We start from the raw sequence: 22,710 nt of genomic DNA on the forward strand, positions 1-22,710 counted from the left end.
AGCAGTGTCCTTTTCGGGTCAATCCGTGGTGCGATCATGGAGGCGATCCACCCATGCAAAGAACATTTCCTTAATTGAATAATTTAAGAATCAAGCACAGTCAAGGCAGTCATCCCTAATATTATCTTCCAAGAAAACGTTTCTTTATTCCCATGGCAATTTGTCATCACAGACCCTTGCCATGAATTTATTATCAATCACAAGCACTTGGAATAATAATCCAAACGACAATCCAACAATCAGTTGAATGTAAAAGCATTTAGGATGCTGTTTGATCAACCAACAAAACCAATTGTATTTTTCCAAACAATGCAAGAATAGGTGCGATAACATTTTCATCTGCATATTCACTCTTCCCCTTGGGATCTAAGAGCGATACTATGCAAAATTTTACTTAACACTCCCTTCCTTCAACTAAGGTATATGTTAGGGTCTCATACAACTATGCAAGATGTAAGATCTATTGATCACTTACATTGATCGACAACCCAACCTTCTTCTCAAAAAATATTGGCATTTACTTTGACTTAGGGTTTCCTAAACCTTGAGCTCTCCACTTACCTTTGAGGCCTGGAGTTGTTATTTGTATCTAGCCTAACCCCGAATTAGATTGATAAACATAGTAGTTATCAGACGGATCTCAAGGCATCCTAGTTTTAATGTTGTTTATACTAACTATGCATATCATCAAGATCCCAATCTATTAAATACGAGCTATTAGTTCATGACATTAGCAAGAGCTTGGGCAAAGATCTAGAGTTCCTAAAATGAATTTTCTTTAGGCTAGATTCCTTACCATGCAATCCATTAGGCATGCAAGCTGCAACATATACCTCAATGTGGCGAAAACATAACTACCAATTTGCAAGAAGAGGGAGTCGACAACCTTATATGCTTTTCATGCTACGTATGAATTTGTCGCATAGTATCTAGATCCAATTTACTTCTCTTGATACATGCACTTTGAAGACTCAATCTTGCGAATATTTGGGATTTTATCCCTTTTCAATGATTTTATTTGGGTACAAGGATTTGTGAGAATTTCAATGCACCATATGCACAAATCTATGCATGGTCATTTAGGGTTATGGTGAACCTGATGTGGAAAGAATGATCCGGAGATGGCAATTAGTACCTGGGTATTCGGAGATGAATTATCCATACCCAACATTGTATTCGTATTAAACACAATGCCCTATCCTGTGGCTCTATTGTTGGATGCAAGATTACCGTTGGTGCGTGTCATCCTTCGTTTTGGAGCTATACTTTCAACTTATGAATCTCTCTCTCTCTCTCTCTCTCTCTCTCTCTCGTCAGAGAGATAGCATGTCGGGGCGACTCTCTTCTATTGCGATGGGGGGGGGGGGAGGGGGATAAGCTCATGGAGAAGAGGAAAATGGTAAATGCGTGTGGTCACCCTTTAAGGAGGGGAAAAGAAGGAACCTTCTAGAACCTTCTCTCTCTCTCTAATTGTATGGTGTTTTTACACTCAAGGATGGCAAAGTTACTATGCGATAGTGGGGATGCATGGCAGCTTCGCTTCCTTGTTGTCCGTCTTTGTAGCAACGACAGCGAGCTTTCGCGAAGCGGGATAGCGTTCCTTGTGTGCTTCGAACGCTAGTTGTAACAATGCAAAGAGACGAAGCTAGGGTTTTATGCTAGCTCGATGAAGGGGTGAATGAAAATGTAAAAAGCTAAATAAAAGTGCTGAAGTTTTAAGGTTTGTGATGATTGGCGTAGGGTGCACTGAGCTCGTCGGCAAAGCTGCAGGTCTCTCACCAAAGCCAACCACCCGCTATTATCGAATTCTAGCTACAACATCAACTAGGCATGTGCCAGAAGCATGCCGCCTCCCACCACCACTAGAGATGAAGGCTCTAAATGGTTCGCGGTTAGGTTGTGCTTTGAAGTAGACTCTGGAACGAAAATAGCAGTTTACGGCAATGGCAGAATCCTGAGATGTGCGGAGAGAGAGAGAGAGAGAGAGAGAGAGAGAGAGGAACGAAAATAGCAGTTTACGGCAATGGCAGAATCCTGAGATGTGCGGAGAGAGAGAGAGAGAGAGAGAGAGAGAGAGAGAGAGAGAGAGGATCGAAGGAACGAAAGGGGCATGCAGGCACGAAAGTTAAAACTGCGAGGCACAATGACGTTTCTTTCTCGACGATAAACTCGGAGAAAAGATAAATCAAATGGGATCATTAGCTGTTTGTATATATCATCAAGCCCAAAAGTCGGGGCGAGGGGGGGCCTGGGCTACTACAATTACAATCTCTGCTGTATGTCGGAATCCCGAATTTCTTTTTATGATTTTTGATCGAAACGTAAGGAATCAGGATCCCTCAGCTCTCAGCTCAAGCGGGTGCAGTGTCAAACCGTTGAGACTATTTATATAAATAGCGGCTGACGGCAAGCCCAGCGATCGTTGGCCCTTAGGTTGCGATAATTGTCTCAAAGCAAGAAGATTCCAACGCACGGGCCGGCACGGCGGCCGAATAATCCTTTGCTCCCTGCCTGCCAGGCCCGTCCCCTCTCCTATCCATACGAAGAAGCAGCGATCTCCATAGCCACAGGCCCGGATCCCTGACCATGCCTAGACTATCGAGACCACACAGCACCCTGGCATCAGTTCTCCTTCTCTGGTGCTTGGCATCATCGATCCTCCTTGCTTCTGCAAAGCGGAAAGACCTCAAATTGGTTCTTGTGCTCTCTGCTGAGAATCACAGCGCAAGGGACGAGACAAACCCCTCTGAAATTGATGAAGGAGCAGAGGAGCCTTTCGATTGGGATGAATTTGGGAGCTCTAGGTTTGAAAACCTCGATCCAGGCTCTTGGCAGTCACTTGCAGATGTGCAGGCGGAAGGGGAAGTTGCCGTGGCAGGGACTCATGAGGTTTTGTACGAGACTGGAGTGCATGAGTTGCTGTCGGCTGTAAGCGAAGGTGATCCCACTACCCTGCGGGCTGCTGTACAGAAGTTCCAACAGGCAGCAGATGGTGGTAATGCTCATGCCCAGTCAAGCCTTGCGTTCTTATATGGTTGCGGCAGTGGAGTGGCACAGAGCGATGCAAAATCATATCTTTACCACAGTTTCGCAGCAGAGGGCAGGAATTTCCAGTCAAAAATGGCACTTGCATATAAATATCTTAGGCAACAGGTATTTGATAGGTTCCTTTCTTTCAACATTCTCAGAAGAAAAGGAGATATGCATAATTAGGACAGCCTGCTAGCTGTTGTTGCTTTCCAATTTCTTGTCTTTTGCCATTTGTTGGTAAGTCAGAGAATGTTTGCACTTAGTAATTCGGTTTCATGCAGTAATGTTTCAAAGTTTTGTGTTACCCAATGTGTCAATAGTTGTCTATTCAAATAACACATCATTAATGTAGCGGGGATGAGCTATTTGTCTTAAGGCAGTATCCTGCTTTGAAGTTTCTTGGCCCATGATTTGAGATGAATATTGCAGATGATTGGAGAGGCAGTGCAACTGTATGCAGAACTTGCGGCATACCACTAAGTAATGGGCTAGAAGAGAACAAAGAGTTGCTAAGGAGCTCTAGAGGAGAAGATAATGATGACTTCCAGATTTTAGAATATCAGGCACGCAAAGGAAATGCAGGAGCTATGACTAAAGTTGGGTTGTTCTATTATTCTGGTGTCAGAGGGGTGCATCACAACCATAAGAAAGCTTTATTCTGGTTTCTCAAGGCTGCTGAAAAAGGTGATGTATCTGCAATGGAATTGCTGGGGGAAATTTATGCTGGAGGTCATGGTGTGGAGCAGAATTTCACCAAAGCATTTGAGTGGTTTCAGGCAGCATCTAGACACAAGCGGTTCTCAGCATATAATGGTATTGGATATCTTTATGTCAAAGGTCAAGGAGTTGTGGAGCGCAACTACACAATGGTACTATGTTACTCCCTTCTCTGTAAGTCACTTTTTAAAAATTAAGTAGTTTTTTAGGTTGACTTGTATCTTCATGGGCTTGAAGTTTCTCTTCTTTGAAAAGCAAGCTTTACTTGTTCGAATGTAATCACATAACCCAAGTAGGCCGTTTCAAACATTAATGTGATATGAATGGGTCATGAACAGGGGGGAAAAAGAAGAGTGAACAGACACAACTATTAGGTCCGAATAACTATATTACGTTTTTAACACTACTTGTGAACTACAAATATAAAAGTTGGCGATGAAGATGAGATATCTTAAAATGTGCTGGTTAAGTGCAGCTGGTGAGTACAACAGTGGGGGATGAGGGTTAGACCTTTTGCTTGTTCCTGTGGCAAGCGGAGTTAAGACAGATGGTGTTGATGAAGTACAAAGGTTAGATTTTTTACTTGTGCATCGATTGTAATGTGACAGTTAGCACATGGGCTTGTGTTCTAGGTGTTTTAACTTGTGATGCCTGTCTCTGCAGCACCCTATTCTCAATGCTGCACATGAGGGTTGGAGGGCTGGAAAACAGAGAAACTAGGGCAGATATGACACAAAAACAGCTCTGATACCAACTGTAACCGGTTGCCCATGCCTTGGCACATTGGTCACTAACTGACCCATGAATTGGACCGAAACTGCACTGAGGGAATATTAGGTCAGACCAGAATAGGATTCAGTAAGTGTGTGATAATCTCCTAACTTGGAATAGAAAATACTTGGAAACGCCATGATAGATGATTACCATCATGTATCCTATTCTTTCCATTGTAATTGGTGTAAGAGCTCCCTTTTGCATTCACATTTTAGTAGGGATTAGACACTCCTCAAACTTAAGTAAGACCATTCCTTAGGTTTATGCATTCATCTCTCATGTCATAGGCAGAGTCACATACAACCAGTTTGTTGGGTAGTAGTCCTTCATGTGTCAACATGCGTCAATATATGTAGTAGTGTGCGTGCGGGTGTGAAAGCCCCTTACACAGCGTTGCATTTAACGGGGCTCAAAATATAGGTTAGAACCTTAGTGTATAAAGAGAGGCGCAAACCTTTGTGCTGTGTTATCAGCTATTAGTGACTATGCTTTGCTTCTATTGTGGTCTCTCTGCTCCCCCAACCCCCCCCAAAACACCATCACCTACCCCCACCAACCACACCCACTACCCCTCACACACCACCACAAAAAATCTCCCCCTCCCCATCAAAAGAAAACCTTTCTCCCTGGTCCCAAAAAAGAAAAGAGGGAGCCTCTCGTTCTTGTACTTTGAGTCAACATATTCATATATTTCACCCTCATTTCTCCTTTCTTCATCTTGTCCTTGGCTAGCGGGTGTGACAGGCAGGATTGAATATTCCAAGGGTCCATCCTTGAGCTGTGAAGGGGGAGGGGGAGTTGGTCTCTCTCGTTTGCTGCTTGTTACTGATATGCCTCCTGGATAAGCAGTGGGCAGGTGAGCAGCCTTTGGGCTGTTGGGCAGGGGCAGATTATTTCCGGGCAGTGGGCAGTTCGTCACAGGGCAATCATAATCTAAGGTCATAAAAATAGGTATGTTTCATTATTTAATTCAAGTTTTCATTCCATGCATAAAAGTGCAGGCAAAGTTACATGGATGCATCAGAGGTTCTCCCAATAATATGCTAGAAGAGATCAAGAATCCATTGATTTGGTCAACTTTGCCCTTTTGGGGCATGTTTTGTTTGAATCGACACAAAAAAGGTACTTAGCTTGGTCCCGTACTAACATAGAAATGACAACAAATACCATCTTCAAGAAGATGGAGCTGATCTATTACTCACATACCTCACGTAACATAGAATATGAGCCTTAAAAATACCAATGAACTAAGATCTGAGAAGGAAGGCTGCAGTCAAGCAGGCCAGTTGGAGTGGCCAGTTTGAGCCTCACTGACTTGCTGCTCTTTTCTTGCACCTGCAGCCTATTTATAGGCCTTGCCCTTTTGTGGTCATGTATCTTTTCTTTCTACTGTTTTCTTTCCATCTCAGTGAGAGCGAGGTTCTTCAGTGCATACTCAGATACATACTGTGCACATACTCTGTTTCAGAATTCAGTCTTCAGCATTTAGTATTTTCTGAGTTTTCTCTCTCTCTCTCTCTGTGTGTGTGTCTCTTTCTCTTCCGGTGTTCATCTCTTTTACTCAGCCTGTGTATCTGATTCCATAACACTGCACTCTGACATGGTATCAAAGCAGTGAAGGGCTGAACGGAGGTAGACAGATCTAAAGAGGAGAAATTAGCACTTCCACAAGGCTGTGTTTTCAGTGTGTACATTTAATTGGGGGGGGGGGGGGGGGTTGCACATCAAGACACTCCTGGAACGAGCAGAGCTGTGGTTGGATGGAGGAAGATTTGCTGCGTCTGCTGATTGGGAGGGCCTCTTGGACTTGTGTGGAGTCAAGATGAAGTGTGTGGACCTGATTTTTGTGAAGGAGTCAGTGGGCATTTTCAGCTTTTGGAGTACATTTTGTCTTTTATTCCCTTTGGTTGTAAGAAGATTCACGCCATCACTCTTAATATCCGATGAGGAGGACGACGTGGGCGCGACTGCTGCGTCACTATCCTCGTGGTCATACATTGTGATGAAGGATTGATCGTCGACAGCATGGACGCGCCACCGGCGCTGCGACTTCGAGGTGGCAGAGCGCTGGGAGGTCAAGGAGCTGGAGAGAGAGGCTAGAAGGGAGGCTGCACCCATGATTGTAGCAGGCGTCAATGGAGAGAGAGAGAGAGAGAGAGAGAGAGAGAGAGAGAGAGAGAGAGAGAGATGGGGAGGGAGGGAGGACAACTGAACTGGCGTGGTTGTACTCGCCTCTATGCCCTTTTTACTAGCTGCTGCAAAAGGCATGTGAAGTTGCAGCGCCAGCCAAGCATGCACATGAAGAAAACGTCCAAGGCTGGTCGGAGGAAGTCCTAGCCAACTATGTTTTCGGAGTTAAGAGGGGAACTACCTGAGAAGTGTGACCAATTAAAGGTGGGAGAAGGATGTCTAGTGACTTAGATATGGATTTCTTGGCCATTATGGACCGCAAAGGTTCCTATTCTACCTGGGCCACCCTAGGATCAAAAGCTTGATGGAGACAGTTTCAGAATTAGGAAGGTGATGATGGAGGCTATCTTGGAGTCCTATGATGCTGTGGAGTTGGTGATTGAACAAATCGACTGTCCAATGTTCTGAGACCTCAAAACTCTTTCTATATCTAAGCAAGCCTATTTGGAGAAGGCATAAGTACACTTGGATAAGTTGAATGCTCACATCTATTCCTTCATATTTCTCTCTTGCATGCCAGTGCACTGCACATATGAATCATATCTCCATCTCTAATTTTTGCTGTAAATTAGGGTTTACAGTAGAGATTTTCCAATATCTCCACCTGTAATGACTCAAATGACTGGATTTTGCTGATAGGAGTTGGAAAATGGTTGGAAAATGAGAGAGAATGTTGTAGAGAGAGATTTTAGAGTTTCATTGCGAGAAAGGCTGAAAAATTGCTGCTACTTTGCTCAAACAGCCCATGAAACCGGCCACCTATAGCTTAGGAACACCATAAAGATTGCTACCCCCTCCTGTATGTTGTCACTTGTACTAGAAGGACTACCACCAAAGTATTCTGGCTGCCCCATACTTGCATGCGTGTTAAGCGCATGGATGACCGCGAATAGTTCATAGCATGAAATATAGTATCACCACCAAAGTATTCTGGTTGCCCAATACTTGCATGTGTGTTAAGCGCATGGATGACCGCCAATAGTTCCTTCTCTTGGGTGGCTAACATATTTGGGCATCAGTGAGCTTATGGCTCTCAAATGCGATAGGTTGGCTGTCTTGATAAAGAATAACACCCATAGTGTAGTTACTTGCATCCATATGAACCTCAAAAGATTTATTCAGATCGATAATCTGCAACATTGGTGCAGTAGTAACTAACCGTTTTAATGTTTGAAAACATTGATCGAGCTCACTAGTCCAAATAATTGGTGGACTAATATACTTTCTCTTGCTTTGGATATCCTTAGGCAAACATATTAAGGGTTTAGCAATATGAGTATAGTTCTTAATAAACTTGAAAAATCCAGTAAAACCCAAAAGATATTTTACTTGCCTTACGGTCCTTAGAGTAGACAAATTAGGCATTACTCAAACCTTTCAAGGTCAGTTTGAATGCCATCAATTGAGATAACATGTCCAAGATAAATATCATTTATCATTTGTTGGAAAGTTACGGGAGCATTAGTTAATCCAAAGGCAGAATGAAAAATTGATAGTCCCCATATTATATTTGAAACTTTTTTGGAACATCCTTTGAAGCTATCTATGTCTAATGGTAACCGAATCTAAGATGAATCTTAGTGAAATATCTCACATCACAAAGTTGATCTATAAGGTTATCCATCCGAGATAATGGATACTTGTTCTTGACGGTTACCCTGTTGAGACCTTTATTATCAATACATAAGTGCATCATGCCCTCCCCTTTTTTTAGTGAGAAGGACAGGTACGCCCCATGGAGATTTATTTGGTTCAATAAAACCCTTTGCGAGGTAATCATGAAGTTGCCTAGCTATCTCATCTTCATCTTTTGGGCTAAACCTATAAGGTTCTAGAGAGATGGGATGGCTAGTGGGAGCAGTGTCTCTATCCTATGGTCGAATCGGGATGTAATATGAGCAACAACATCTAGATCACAAAAACATCTACTAAATTCCAAGGCTGATGAGAGAGAACAAGAAGATTGAGAGAAAAATATGTAACATGTAAGGATGTGCAGACTAGAGTTGAGAGAAAGGCATGACGTTGACAAAGACCAGAATCGGGACTATAAACCAAGTACATTAAATGCAAATCTGTTCAGCCTTTGAAAAAGAGAGCAAGGGGCAGTTTCTTTATTATAAAGGTTTGGAAAAGACAAATCAAAAGAGAAGTGTATGCCGTCTTAACCTTCTGGACTGCCCCTTCTCTCCTTTGACTGTGTGGGTCCTACAACTTGACCCAAAAGAAAGACAGGAGAGAGAAAGAGAAGACAAGAAGTAGCCGTCATGCCATGTAGTAGTTGGGTCCTTCTCTAGTTTGACAGCTATGCCATACAATCAACATGTGGCAATTTGATTATCATTTTCTTTACGGCCCATCTTGACTATCATGCCAGCCTATGGGTGGCACCTCGGAAGTTTGCCTAGTAGTTTGTGGCAAGCATCCCCCCCTCTCTCTCTCTCTCAATATCACAATCCCTTTCTCTTTCCTCGACATCATTCCATACTGTTTCTCACTCCTCGATATCATTCTATTTTCCTCTCCTCGATACTAGATTGGTTGATGTATCTTGACTTGCCATTAAATCAACATTAACAAGGATGTTAACATAAAAATTAACAATAATATTAACATAAACAATAAAGCTTAAGACCATGTTAACCTTTAATGTTCAATTAACATTAAATTAATGATAACATTAATATCAAATGTTAAGTCAATTGTCAAGATAGAAACTCTAATACCTCTACATGTCGAGGTTATAGCTATTGATGACGGTTTGCCATAGCCTCGGAGTGGCAAATTTGCAAGCTCTAGATCATTCGTATCAGTGAAAACTCCTATGCATAGCACATAAATTTGAGCATGAGTACCGAACAAGAAAACATACCTTGTCGTACCCACCACGCGCTACATGTGCCCCTTGTGCACGGCCCTCCTACTAGTAGTGTCCCATACTGCCCTAAACGAGATAAAAGTGTACTTGTCATGCATGAACCAATGCGATTTCATTACTTGTGATTGAAACTGGTTTGGTGCATGTTATGAGATCTCGCACCGGATTGTAGCCTAAGATGCAACCTATACTCAGGATGCGACACAAGCCACATTCATGAATATAAGGGACTAGACATCAGATTCACCTCCCAACTAGAGTCAAAACGAGCTCACCCCCGAGCCTAGGAGCTAGCAGTAGTTTAGGTCACGACCACAAGGACTAGCATCCCATACCTCTAGTCCACACCATCCCGGTGTATGGACATGTCGGCCAATAGGCCAAGAGTCCAAGAGTGGTAATCACATAATAATGTGCACAATAGGGCCTTAAGTCTTGTAAATAGGACTTGGCTTCCCTAACCTTGGAGTATCCTTAGTGCATATGCACTAAGTCACTTCATAATCATTGTGATCGATGCTATAGTTGGATGTCCAAGGATATAACATAGAGGTTTGGTTCATCGACTGGAGTTTTTTGGAGCTATTTGCTCAAGGTCTATCCACTTCCCTTGGCCTATGGCGACCTCTTGTTGGATCAAGCTTCCATCTAGAGAGGGGGTCTCACTCCTTAGTTGGCATTCTACATCAAAAAACTTCATTGGTAGTGGCACTCTTTTTACCACATTGGGATCCGTTCCTTCTCCTTTGGGTCTCCTCCACATCTAGGATCTGAGAGGGGGTGTTAGTAGACATGTGTAATGTATAGTCATCTCCTTCCTGTGAGCTTTAATTTGAGTGAGATGAGGATATTAGGAGCTTTGACATTGTGATTGTCTATCATTTTATGTGTTTTAGACTCTTTAAGATGGAGGTGGCATCAATTCATTTTGTTTTGGTTCCGTGACCATTTTGGTCAGTTGGGCAGGCTGACCTGGAGGCTGGGTGCCCACATTTTGGCACTGGGTACTTGTATACTGATTGTGGCCTCAGTTTGCATATTCATAGGTAGCTTTTCCCTCACTTATTCATTCATCATTCAGCCAGCCCTCCTTGTTCTTCTCTTGCCTTTGCTTCTGTCTAGTGCCCACACTAACCCTCAATGCTGCGTATTGGGGGTGACTGCTGCAGCCTTGTATCATTTAGTCATTGGTCAGTTCATTCCTTGTCTCTGCCACATTTTGGTGGGCTGACCTGGGTGCCCACAATTTGTATACCAGTTGTGGCCTCAGTTTGCCAATTCATAGGCAGCTTTTCCCTCCCTCATTAATTCGTCATTCAGCCAGCCCTCATTCTTCTCTCATCCCCCTGCTTGCTTCTAGTGCCCACACTGATGCTCAATGTTGCATGTTGGGGCTGACTATTGCAGCCTTGTATCATTCAATCATCGGGCAGTTTGTTCCTTATCTCTACCACATTTCATTTAGTCTCCTCCTTCACTATTTGCTTAGTGTTTGCTTTCCTTTCTGCTGTGCACTCTCATAGAGGCAACACGAGTTTCCTCGTACTTCCCTCTGCATTTTGAGGATTGGATGCTCAAGAGCCACCATCACTCAAATGAGGAGGATGAGCTGAGTGTGTACAAGGAGTCACTCCAAGTGACAAATATTAGAGTGTGACCTCATCCAACTGAACTGTGGAGAATTAGTTAAAGCCCATAACTTATCCAGATGCTATTGAGTCATTAGGTCAAGTGAGCACACCTTGCAAAACTGATGCATCTCTGAGATGATTTGATGCCTCTATTCTGCCAAAGACCAAGCTTGCTGAACTAATCAAGTACCTATTGAAAAGTGTAGACTAGTGGGGTGACTCGGGAGGGGAAAATGAATACAAGGGGTGTATATATTGCAAGAAATTGTTGAACTAAGGTGCACATGGCAGCCATCTGCGTGACTACTGGCCAGTAGCAGGGGACTGGAGGGAACAATTGGTGGTGCTTGTCAGGAACATTGGCATATATTCCTAAAATGATGGTGCCCGGCCAAAACATCAGGCAGAGCACAACTGCTGCTGGGCTGGACCTGGTGGGAAGACATGAGGCAGGTGATCTCTTGCTGAGATGGAGCCATTTGGGGTTGCTCACTAAGTTTGAAAAGTGCCTGCTGATCAAAATGTTGATGAAGAAAGGCTGGCGCCACATTGGCATTGAAGAAAGCAGTGAAAAGACAGCTAGGGTTGAGTGTACTATAAGAGAAAAGGGGCCAAATATACTGCATCTTGGAGCATTGCACTCACTGGAAATGATGAGTACTCACACTTACAAGCAAGAAAACTGAAAATGTAGCATGCTGAGCAGAAACGCTATCAGATATGGGTGGAAACTGCTGCACATCTTCTGGAGACTGTTTGGCAGCACCAAGATTAGGAAAAACGAGCCTCTGCTGAGGGTGGGAAAACTGCTGTGGTCCAATTGTAGTGTGCTGCCCATGTGGCAGTGGATTGCATACCTGCTGGATGAGACCAGCATGAACCTGCTGTACTGAAAATATATGTACATAATACATTTACCTGTAGGCCACAGCCAACCAATCATGTTACGAAAATAATATTCAAGAGAAGATAATATCTGGTTTCCCCTTAAATGGCTGAATTTGGTTTGCTATGATGAAGGACATGTCAAACTGATGTTGGATCATAGTAATTAAAATACACAAAACATGAAAAGTGAAACCTCAAAACACAGAAAATGTTTTGTCTCATTTTTGCAAAACAGGATCATGAAATCAAAAATTTTTCCCAAAACAATTTAACAGGGTTTCTTTTATTAAAAAACATGCGGGCTGTTTTCCTTTTATGACCTGTGTTTTTTCCAGACCCTCCTTATGCGTGTCAGCATCTCCTCTGCATGCATTTTCTCCTCCTCCTCCTCCTCCTCCTCCTCCTCCATCTCTTCTCTTTTTCCTCCACCTCCACCTCCACCTCCACCTCCACCTCATCTTCTCCTCGTCCTCTGCATTCTCCTCCTCCTCCACCTCTTTACATACACTCCTCCACCTCCTCCATATGCTTCTCCTCCTCCATCTCTTCCACACACTGCACCACTTTCTCCTTTGCCTTGGGCCTCCACCTCCTCCAGCGAACAATGCCTCCCTGCATAGGATCCCCCTACGAAGATTCCATTCAAGAACATCAGTTTTCACTTTTACTTTGTATTATGTATTATGTGTGTTGTAGCCTATATCTTGTGACTACAAAGATTCCACTCAAGAACATTTGTTTTCACTTTTACTTTGTATTATGTATTATGTGTGTGCTGTAGCCTATATCTTGTGATTTGTGAATTGTGAATGCTAATTTCTAAATGAGATGGTGAAATGGATGTTTTTGTTTTCGGCTTTTGACATTTGAACTCTAGGCTAGATCTATGTGGAATGAATATTTTCATTTTATGGATGTATTTTCTTCCTCTAATACTACTAAAATATAGCGATTCTAATTTTATGAATAATACTTTTCAAAACCTTGAAACTTCGAGGTAGCCAATGAAATGAAACATGAAATGAAACCTAGAAACATAAAACATGATGAAACTTTTTTCGTGACTAATGTTGGGTTTCAAATTGGTATTTAATTCAATGTATTTGACATGTTACCTAATACTGCTGCTTGTGTTGGTTTTAGAAACTCTAGCTGTGACATTCTCTTACCTGCTTAAAGAGTTTCTGAAATGTCTTCTTGAAAAGTGCATTTATATATTGCCAAAATACTGAGAAGATAACGCTTTTCATAAGTATGAACTTGAGTGATTGACTGCTTCAAAGTCGTCGGTGACGTATTTTGCAAATTGGAACTGCTTTAGTGTGAAAGGAATGGAGGTCTCAAAACATTTTCAAAGCTTGAGCTTGGCCTCCAATGTGTTCCTTATTTGTTGTTTCATGTTAGATCTTTTGAGCTCCAGGTCCGAAGCTAATTTTCATCTAAATTATTCATAATCTGGTTGTTTCAGGCACAAGAATTTTTCAGAATGGCAGCAGAACATAATGATCCAGATGGGCATTACAATTTGGGTGTCCTGTATCTTAAAGGAAAGGGTGTGAGGAAGGATGTAAATGCTGCAAGCAAGCATTTTGTAGATGCTGCCAATCGAGGGCATTCTAAAGCTTTTTATCAGTTGGGGAAATTATATCATAAAGGTGGTGGTGTGAAAAGGAATCTTGCAATGGTGAGAATGCATGTTTTATTTTATTTTCTTGATTTTCAAGACGATTATCACTCATACTCGGGGAAAGCATCTTGTCCGGGAAATACTTTGAGGTTTGATGGCATATGTATTCTGTGTGTTGTAATTTGAGTAATTTCTGTTGTTCTACAGGCAGTAGGCTTCTACAAAATAGTAGCAGAAAGAGGTCCTTGGGGTAGTCTCATGCGCTGGGCACTAGAGAGCTACCTGAAGAAAGATGTAGGAAAAGCTTTGTTGCTTTATTCCAGGGCAGCGGAACTGGGGTATGAAGTAGCTCAAAGTAATGCTGCCTGGATTTTGCAAAAGTTCACTGAAGAAGAATACTGCATTGGAGAGTCCAATTTCTGCTCACCTGCAGAACGGCATCAACGAGCGCACACACTCTGGTGGCATGCATCTGAGCAAGGGAATGATGCTGCTGCATTGCTCATCGGAGACGCATACTATTATGGACGAGTATGCATTATCCATTAAATTGGCACTCACCTTTGATTGCATGCTAAGCAAAGAGCTTCCTGTTTTGTCTAGAAGTTCTGACAGCTCCATTCTTTTTCTTCTTTAGGGAACTGAGGAAGATTTAGAACGGGCTGCTGGGGCATACAAACATGCTGGTCTTCAGTCAAACGCTCAGGCTATATTCAATCTGGGGTACATGCATGAACATGGTGAAGGTCTTCCTTTAGATCTCCACCTTGCTAAAAGGTACTATGATGAAGCACTAAAAATGGACCCAGATGCAGCGCTTCCTGTATATTTAGCACTTGCACGCCTTTGGTTACGGCAACATTACAACAACAGCATTTTGGTAAAGAGCTTTGTTCATTTCATGTAAGCAATATTTTAGGTCACTTTTTGTATGCTAATTTTGTACTTTTGTATATTTGTCTTCTCTTGCAGATTAAATTGATTGACATTCTTCCACAGTTGTACTTCGATTTCTGGACCTGGTTGAAGGGAGCAATCATGGATGAGGGAAATGTTACTGTGTTTACTCTCTTGGTTTGTCTTATAATGGTTCTTTATATACGGCAAAGAAAAATTGCAGCACAAGCTGCAGCTCCCCCACAGTGATTGGAAGTGACACATTTATCACCAATTCTCTTTGGCTATGTGGCTATATGCCACTAAAATGAAGTATGTAACTTCATAAAATGTTTGAAAATATTAGTCAACAAAACTCAACTTACGTGTTGGAAAGAACATGCCTGTAGCCTTTTAGGGAGAAAACACATTTCTGGGTTGGTGCTTTCAAAAAACTGTCCACAAAAACTATGTAAATGGTAGCCCTGAAGTGGGGAGCTTTAAATGACATTGGAAAATTGACCAACACCCCAGCATATAAAGACAATGAGGTGGTTTGTCCAACATTAAAGATCCAAGTAAAGATTGCAACATTTTTACTGCATGACCATAGTGTGGGATTGTATATGAGCTATAGAGTGATCACAGCACCGGGTGTATTCAACATCCCCACAACCTACCAGTGCTGGGTGTATTTATCCATTTGGTGAAGGGCTGAGTGGTGTTGCAAGGTCAAGTGATCTGAGAAGGGTCCCCTGCTTGGCTAAGAAATATCCATCCGAGGACAGGTAGCAAGTTGTCTTTTCCCTTTACATAATGACAAAGATCAAGTCAACTATGTATTGCTCATTGTATTTCCGGCTAATCACTATTCATGTCTGTTATGGATATCTTATACAAAGTGATTTTCATCATGGCTTTGGCCATATTTGTGGATACTCCAATCTCATGAAGTATTCAGCCTGACTTTACCCAATACTCCGGAGATTAAAATTCCAAGAATAAGAGACCCAATGCTTTGGAGATTTAAAAGAAAAAAAACCATGCCCTTGGATATTATATTGCTAATTTTCTAGTGTCTCCCTCACTCCTGAGAGAGAAGATGCTGTGTATCAACAAAGCCCCATTATCATGAGCCACTTGCCTTACAACTAAGCAAAGCACCAAGCATAAAGTTAGTAATAGAATTAGCGTAATCTTCTTTTTGTCATGCTAATGAGAGGACAAGATCATGCTAGAACAATAGTTATTGATATTGCAATACAAAAGGCTATATGTGATTGGACTAGATACATATGGTCTAGAAGCAAACACACAACAATGTATGATGGTTAGGGTTGGATAATATATGTGTAGCAAACATAAACATCTATGCTATGGCCTAATGGAAAATTGTTTGGACCGTTTGCACATGCTACATAGGTTTGAAAAGTAAAGCTTTAATGTGTAGAAAAGTTTGGAGAGATATCAAAACAAGTAGAATATAGTGCACACACAAATTACAAATCTCAAGGATCAAGCAAAAGTTTGCTGAAATTACTTTGCATCTTTATTGGACACATACATAGTCTTATGTTTGTTACATCTACAAGAAAGCTATTGACATGTGGCTCTTTATGGATGCTTTAGCACACCATTTAGATAAAGTTTCAACCTCTTGGTAGTTGTGATAATCTCTCTTTTAACTTATGAGCTCACATGATTTAGGCTATCCATAATTATGACCATTATATATATATGTTCATGATATTCCAACAAGTTCCACTAAGGTTGGTTACATATTGCTTGGGTGGGATCTTTTGCACAAAGAAAAGATATTTGCCCCCTATGTTAGCATACGGTTGGCACTACACTTTTAGGATAGGGAGGGCGGGGTAGATCTACTTCCTTATATGCACCTACTTTAAATGGAGACAATACCCATTTAAAGAAGAGTGATTTGTATGGTTGATAAAACTTGAACTCACCAATCTAGTGAAAGTTCACAAGGCTTTATTACTAGGTAGTAAGCTTCTTTGTGTCAATGATGGGCACAACTAGTGTGTTAGGGTAGATCTACTTCCTTTTGCTCATATATGCATCTATTTCAAATGGAGACAAGACCCATTTAAGAAAAGTGATTTGCATGGATGATAATACTTGAACTTATCAATATGGTGAAAGCTTACAAGGCTTTATTACTAGGCCACAAACTTCTTTGTGTCAATGGTGAGCACGATTAGTGTGTTCAGGTAATGGTGGACTTTTTTTTTGCACACTTAATGTTTAAGGGTAGAGTATAGCTCCCCTAAATATATTTTAGGCTTCACTTTGCTAGACCAAGATAGTATTACATACTAATTTATATTGTTCAATCGATTGAGCTATATTTCAAGGATCGCACTTGATGCACACTTATTGATGCCTAATGATGACTATGCTCAACTTGAGGGCTTTACAACTTGGGCAATGGTGTGAACTTTGTATTCATCATTTTATAGCCAAGTTTTGTAATAACTTTCAAATATTTGTAATCTAATGTAAGTTGGACCTACATAAGTGAGAATAGTAAAGTGGATCTCCATAAGTGGAAAATTTTGCATGCATATTATTCATAACTAAATCTTCACATTTCCAAACACAAATTCAAACCTTGTTGTAAAAAAATTGTTTTCATTGCAAACCAACCACATTTGTGAAATCAGTTGCCACAAGTTGCAAAAAACTGTAAATAATTACATTGGAGATGGGTCTCGCCATAATCTACACGATGAAATTCAAGTTTTATGTTTTTCATGTAAATGTTTGATAATGTAAATAGATTCCTAGAAATGAATTTTCAAGTAATATAGTGTTTTTTTTTCTAAATCTTAAATGTGACACTTTTTTATATATTGTGTACTTAATGATTTTCTTGTAATGTGCATGCACGCGTGTATAAATTTTCAATGGTTACTCCATGTTGCATGTATTACAACACCCTAGCGAAATATATATTCTCCCAATTATGGTTGTAGATATCATTAAAAAATGGCTTACATATAGTGGTATAGTGGTGTTGAGCTCAAAAAACAATGATTTGCTAATTGAGTGGGGCAAAGCTCTAGACTCAAACAAACAACTATTGCAATGAGGTTGTGTTATTGTTGGAACCAAGTTCTAGGTGTAAACAACTAGAGGTAACATAGATATGCTTGAGCTAAACTAATGAATGCAATTGGTATACATGTAGTAGTGATGTGTTACACATTGACAATGAGTCACAAGGCTTAGAGGCTAGGTTTCCATAACTTGGACATCCATATCATTGATAGTTTGTATGTAGATCAACAAACAATTCTTTGGATATAGATACACTATTGATTATGATCTCATTGTGGTTTGCATACGGCTATGGAACAAAATGGCTATTGATGTTTTTGATAACTCCACAATTGAAAACGATTGATTCAAATGTAGTATGTCATCAATAATGTTTTGTAGTGGAGAAAGACTATTTTACTTGGGTATCAAGATGCAATTTTATGTAAGCTTATTGTATGTTGTAGTATAGCAATGGTTACTTTGATCCTTTATGAGTTGACCATGAAGAGGATGATTGTTGAACAAAATATGAAAATTGACATATCCAAAGGATTTGATAATTGCTATGACAATAAGATCCTCAAGGCAAAGTACCTCTTATTGTTCCTACCCTAGTCATAAGATATACCCAAATAAATTTATGATTGTCCAAGCATCATCATCCAAGCCAACCCAAGAGCTAAGCCCATGGGAGGAATAACAAGTTTGCAACTTGGAAGTAGAGAAAATGGTCTTGAAGGATTCACGGGCCATAATGCACACATATTTGGTGGAGCTAGAGAAAAAGTTGGCACGGAGATGGCTACGACTAATACAACGATTAAAGATAAGGAAATGACAAAAAGAGTGCAAAAAGAGATACATATGGATATATAGAAAAGGAAGGAGGAAGATAAGCAAGGTATGCCACACACTATCTTTCTAATAGTTGGCTAAGCTAGAAAAAAATTTGGCATGGAGATGGCTATGATGACCAAGAGATTAGTGCAAAAATAGGCACAAAAATGTGCTCAACACATGGGAACATCTTTTGTGAAATAGCATTTTGCTTTTGTCACTCTTGGTCAAAAATCAAATATGAAGCAATGTAAAATGTGTAGTCCAAAAGGCTCACACTATAAAATATTGTGTTAGGAAAAGGGATGGTCAAACACTTTTGTCTTATGCTAAAAATGAAGGGTCTCAAAGACCTTAGTCTATGTATGCACTTTCAATTCTAATATTAAGAAAAGGAGGCTTGTCGGGTGATTTGAGGTGGGAGGTTGAGGTGGTTACAACATCTCTCTTCCTTTATCTTCTTCTCTCACGCTTCATTTCTCTTTCCCCCATTTTGGCACAACAGTTGTCTTCTTGTTCTTGTCTCTTTCTCTTATGCTTCGTGCTCATTTTTATGGAGAGAGAGGAAGAAGAAGAGGGTGAGGATGGTTTGGATCTCTCAATTTCTTGTGTGCCTCTCTCTTGTGTGTATTGAGGCATGGTTCTTGGTGAGGAGAGTTTTCTTGCAAGTTTTTGTGGTCAACAAGCATACTTGCAGCCTCTCTTGGCCGGTTCGTGGTTTGATTGGTGCCGTGGTAGGGTGTTGTTCAGGCTACAACTAATACACAGATTAAAAGATAAAGTCAAGGAAATGACAAAACAAGTGCAAAAAGAGGTACATAAGGAAATATAGAAAAGGAGAAAGATAAGCAAGGTACATATACTATCTTTTCAATAGTTCATGAAGTTACATTGCAAAATAACATTCATCCCATGCATGTTTAGGAATCGTAACAAGTGGCATGAAGAGGCATGAGGTAATCAATGATGAAGAACACCAAACATGTTCACATTCATACATGATACATACAAAAATAAAATCATTATTTGAAAATAAACGGGTCCAATTGGGTGGTTCCATGGCATATCTCTAAGCAAGGGAATAATAAACAAAATTGGAGATTATAAACATACAATATAAAGTTGAAGGATTAAAGAAATTAAACTTTTTCAAGGGAACCAAAATGTGAACACAAATGAACTTGCACAACACAACACAAAAGCACAACTAGGTAAAATGCCAAGATGAAGGTAGCTAAGAAAGAGGAAATGGTTTGATCAAGGATGCAAAACCATCATAAAGGAATTCAATTACTTTAGGTTCACGATGTATTAAGTAACTCTTGCAGATTTAGCAATTGGGTTTTCTTTGATTTGTGCTAATGGCACCCCAAAGTGGATTGTAACTAAAATCTTCATGTATGTCATTTTGTCCTATGTGCATTTGACACCTTAGAGGAGGGCACTAAATACAAAATTCTATCTTTCTTATTTCTACCTCCCTCTATTTCACCCTACCCCTCTCTCCCTATTTGGCTCAGTCAATCTCTATGTCTCATTAGGATGTGGATCACTTGCCATTTTCAACATCTCCATAGTGAGACACCAGAGTGCATCTAGAAAGACTACAAGTTTGATAAGGGATATTTAGGGAAAAACCATGCCAAGTGCTTGGGAGACCACTGTAAAATAAGAGTAATTTTTGAGCTTATTAGGAAGATGTGTTCTTACTCTTCTCATCCCCAAAACTAGCTTCTAAAAGGAAGTGTGGTTGGTGATAGAGGACATTTACAAAGCTAGACTTAGAACCATTACAAAACATTTGGTTAACCTCTCTCATCATGTTAGTGGAAAATGAAAGTTGAGGCTCTTCATGTCGCAACTAACTAATTGATTTATTTATTTGATGAGACTTGACAATTGTATGGATTTCATTTCTACCTCCACAACTCAAACTCCTTGCCACTACTACATAACCTTGTCGATGACGAATGGCTCTATGATAAAACATATCAAGAATGTAGGTTTCATGAGCACAAACTCTTTGCATCTTACTTCCTTTTTTTCCCACAATATTTATTCTTGATAGACCCAATAACCTCCTCGGGATGTGTGAAGATTTTGTTTATGAATGTTCTCTATTCACAATTCGATCCTATCTACATCCGTAAGTAGAAATTATTTACCAAATCTTTACACATGAGAAACATTACTAGAACATTTTGTACTTGCCCAATATGAAGAATAGGCCCACATTTACATTATGTGTATACCCTCTAATTTTCCTAACATTGGAGCTTGTACTCGGTAAATGGATAATATTTATGTCTCCAATTTACTCCACACATTGGAGTTTGTACTTGGTAAGTGGATCATATTTATGACTACAAACCATGTTTGGATCACATTTGTATTGCAAAACACATGATTTGATCCTATCTTTCATTTTGTGTGATTGATTAGAGAAAAAAAGGGTGCATGTGCTCCATTTGTAGATCTCTCAAAATGATGCATCCACACATTTACTATTAGCTAGTGAAAATCAACAACATATCTAGATGGACATGTGTCACGATGTTGGATGACATATATATGTGCCTTTTTAGCTTTTTGGCATCTACACATGGTATCTCTTTGCATTCACATGTTGTTTCATGTGTAGTTTGATGACATTCTAAAGCACGATAAATTATTATTGTATCTCTAAAGTAATCCCGCATATCTTTCTGTATTAGCAGTTCCTAGGTGTTCAATTAAGTAGAAGTCTAAAGATGAAGTTGGGCACCTGGCATGGAGGCAGATATTGATATTTGGCCTATTTGTGGCATGATGGCCCAAGAGTGAGGCCATAGGATCCATTGGTTTCTAATGATCCTAATCCTACTCTTCTATAATATGGTGATGGATCTAGACATCTTTAAAGTGCTTCAAACTTTTTAGGCTTCTCATTCTTCATTCACCTTGTCAACAATCCCACAAATGTACTATCAAAGTGTTAAAGAAAGATGTACTCTTTTGAAGGATGAGCAAAGGAAATGGCTCTTTTTATGTCTATATAAGCACAAATTGATAGATATATACACAATATCATTTCTTAGGCCTTTTATTGGATGCATTGTCTCTCATGTTGTGAAAAGGATACGGTATGAAAAAGCATTCAATTTAGGTGAGAAGAAACTAATTTCAAAGCTATGGAAGAGTCAAATGGCACTAATGTTGTGGCAAATAGGTAGGCCTAGATCATTTTTGAATAATTACAATGCAATTTTATTATACATGTGGGCATGGCAATTCAAATCTAACTATAAAAAGTAGTTGTGTCAATGGAATTACTACATACAACTCATATAGTAGAACACTTGTTAGTATTGTTTAGTATGTACTTTAGTACTTTTTAGTACCTATTATTATTGTTTAGTACATCTTAGTATTGTTTAGCACCTATTTAGTACTATTCAATATTGAATGGCTATGCAGAAGCATGATAGTATTGCTTAATACTATTTGTATATCTTGGTCTATTGCTATTCTAGTTATATTAGCTCCCATTGCTACAACAAAGATGATATCTATATATCAATATCACTTGATTTCAATATGGCCATGGAAAATTAAGTAGAAATTTGTGCTATTGGTTGAACTCCATGCCATGGAAAATCAAGGTGCTAAAGTGCTTTAAGGGGCATAGGTCTCCTGGTCATGTTGGATGGTAGTACTTATCCCATGGGCAACATTCTTCCTGCGTAAAATTGAACTTGAACTTGAAGCCCATAACATTTTACATAGCAATAATTTTCTCTTATTAAGATCAAGATATCTACACTCCTCTTGTCATGCTATTCCATATAGCAATGGCAAACAATGGTCCCAAAGCTATCAAAACCTTGATTAAGCTTGGCTTGAAAAACATGATGTGGTAGCCCATCATGGTGATTGTCACTTGGGCTATTGTAGGAGCTTTTCTTCACTAGCTCTTTAGTAGTATGCCATTTAAATAAAAAATAAGGAGCTTATTTTAAAGGGGAATATTATTGGTATCACCTATAAACCAAGGACATAAACACTACTAGATGCATGAAAAAAGTAAAAACCTATGTATTCTTAAAGGATACAAGTGTAGATAAACATAAGAAACAATAACTATCTATATTCATGATAATTGACAAACATAGTACATTTTTTTTTTTGAAAAGTAGCTCAAGGGGATTCAATTCAAATTT

At 40.0% G+C, this 22,710-nt stretch overlaps 1 pseudogene across 1 annotated transcript; it reads left to right on the top strand.

Annotated features, from left to right (window-relative positions):
• Positions 1 to 1,733: 1,733 nt before the first annotated feature.
• Positions 1,734 to 15,471, top strand: LOC148027245 (ERAD-associated E3 ubiquitin-protein ligase component HRD3A-like; annotated as a pseudogene). The gene is made up of 6 exons (XR_015692961.1): positions 1,734 to 3,153; positions 3,460 to 3,899; positions 13,577 to 13,792; positions 13,943 to 14,266; positions 14,373 to 14,615; positions 14,708 to 15,471. The product of XR_015692961.1 is annotated as an ERAD-associated E3 ubiquitin-protein ligase component HRD3A-like (transcript).
• Positions 15,472 to 22,710: the final 7,239 nt, after the last annotated feature.

The sequence above is a fragment of the Lygodium microphyllum genome, chromosome 13, assembly GCF_053477565.2.
Source record: "Lygodium microphyllum isolate KBCC chromosome 13, Lygodium_microphyllum_v1.1.10, whole genome shotgun sequence".
NCBI lineage: Eukaryota > Viridiplantae > Streptophyta > Polypodiopsida > Schizaeales > Lygodiaceae > Lygodium > Lygodium microphyllum.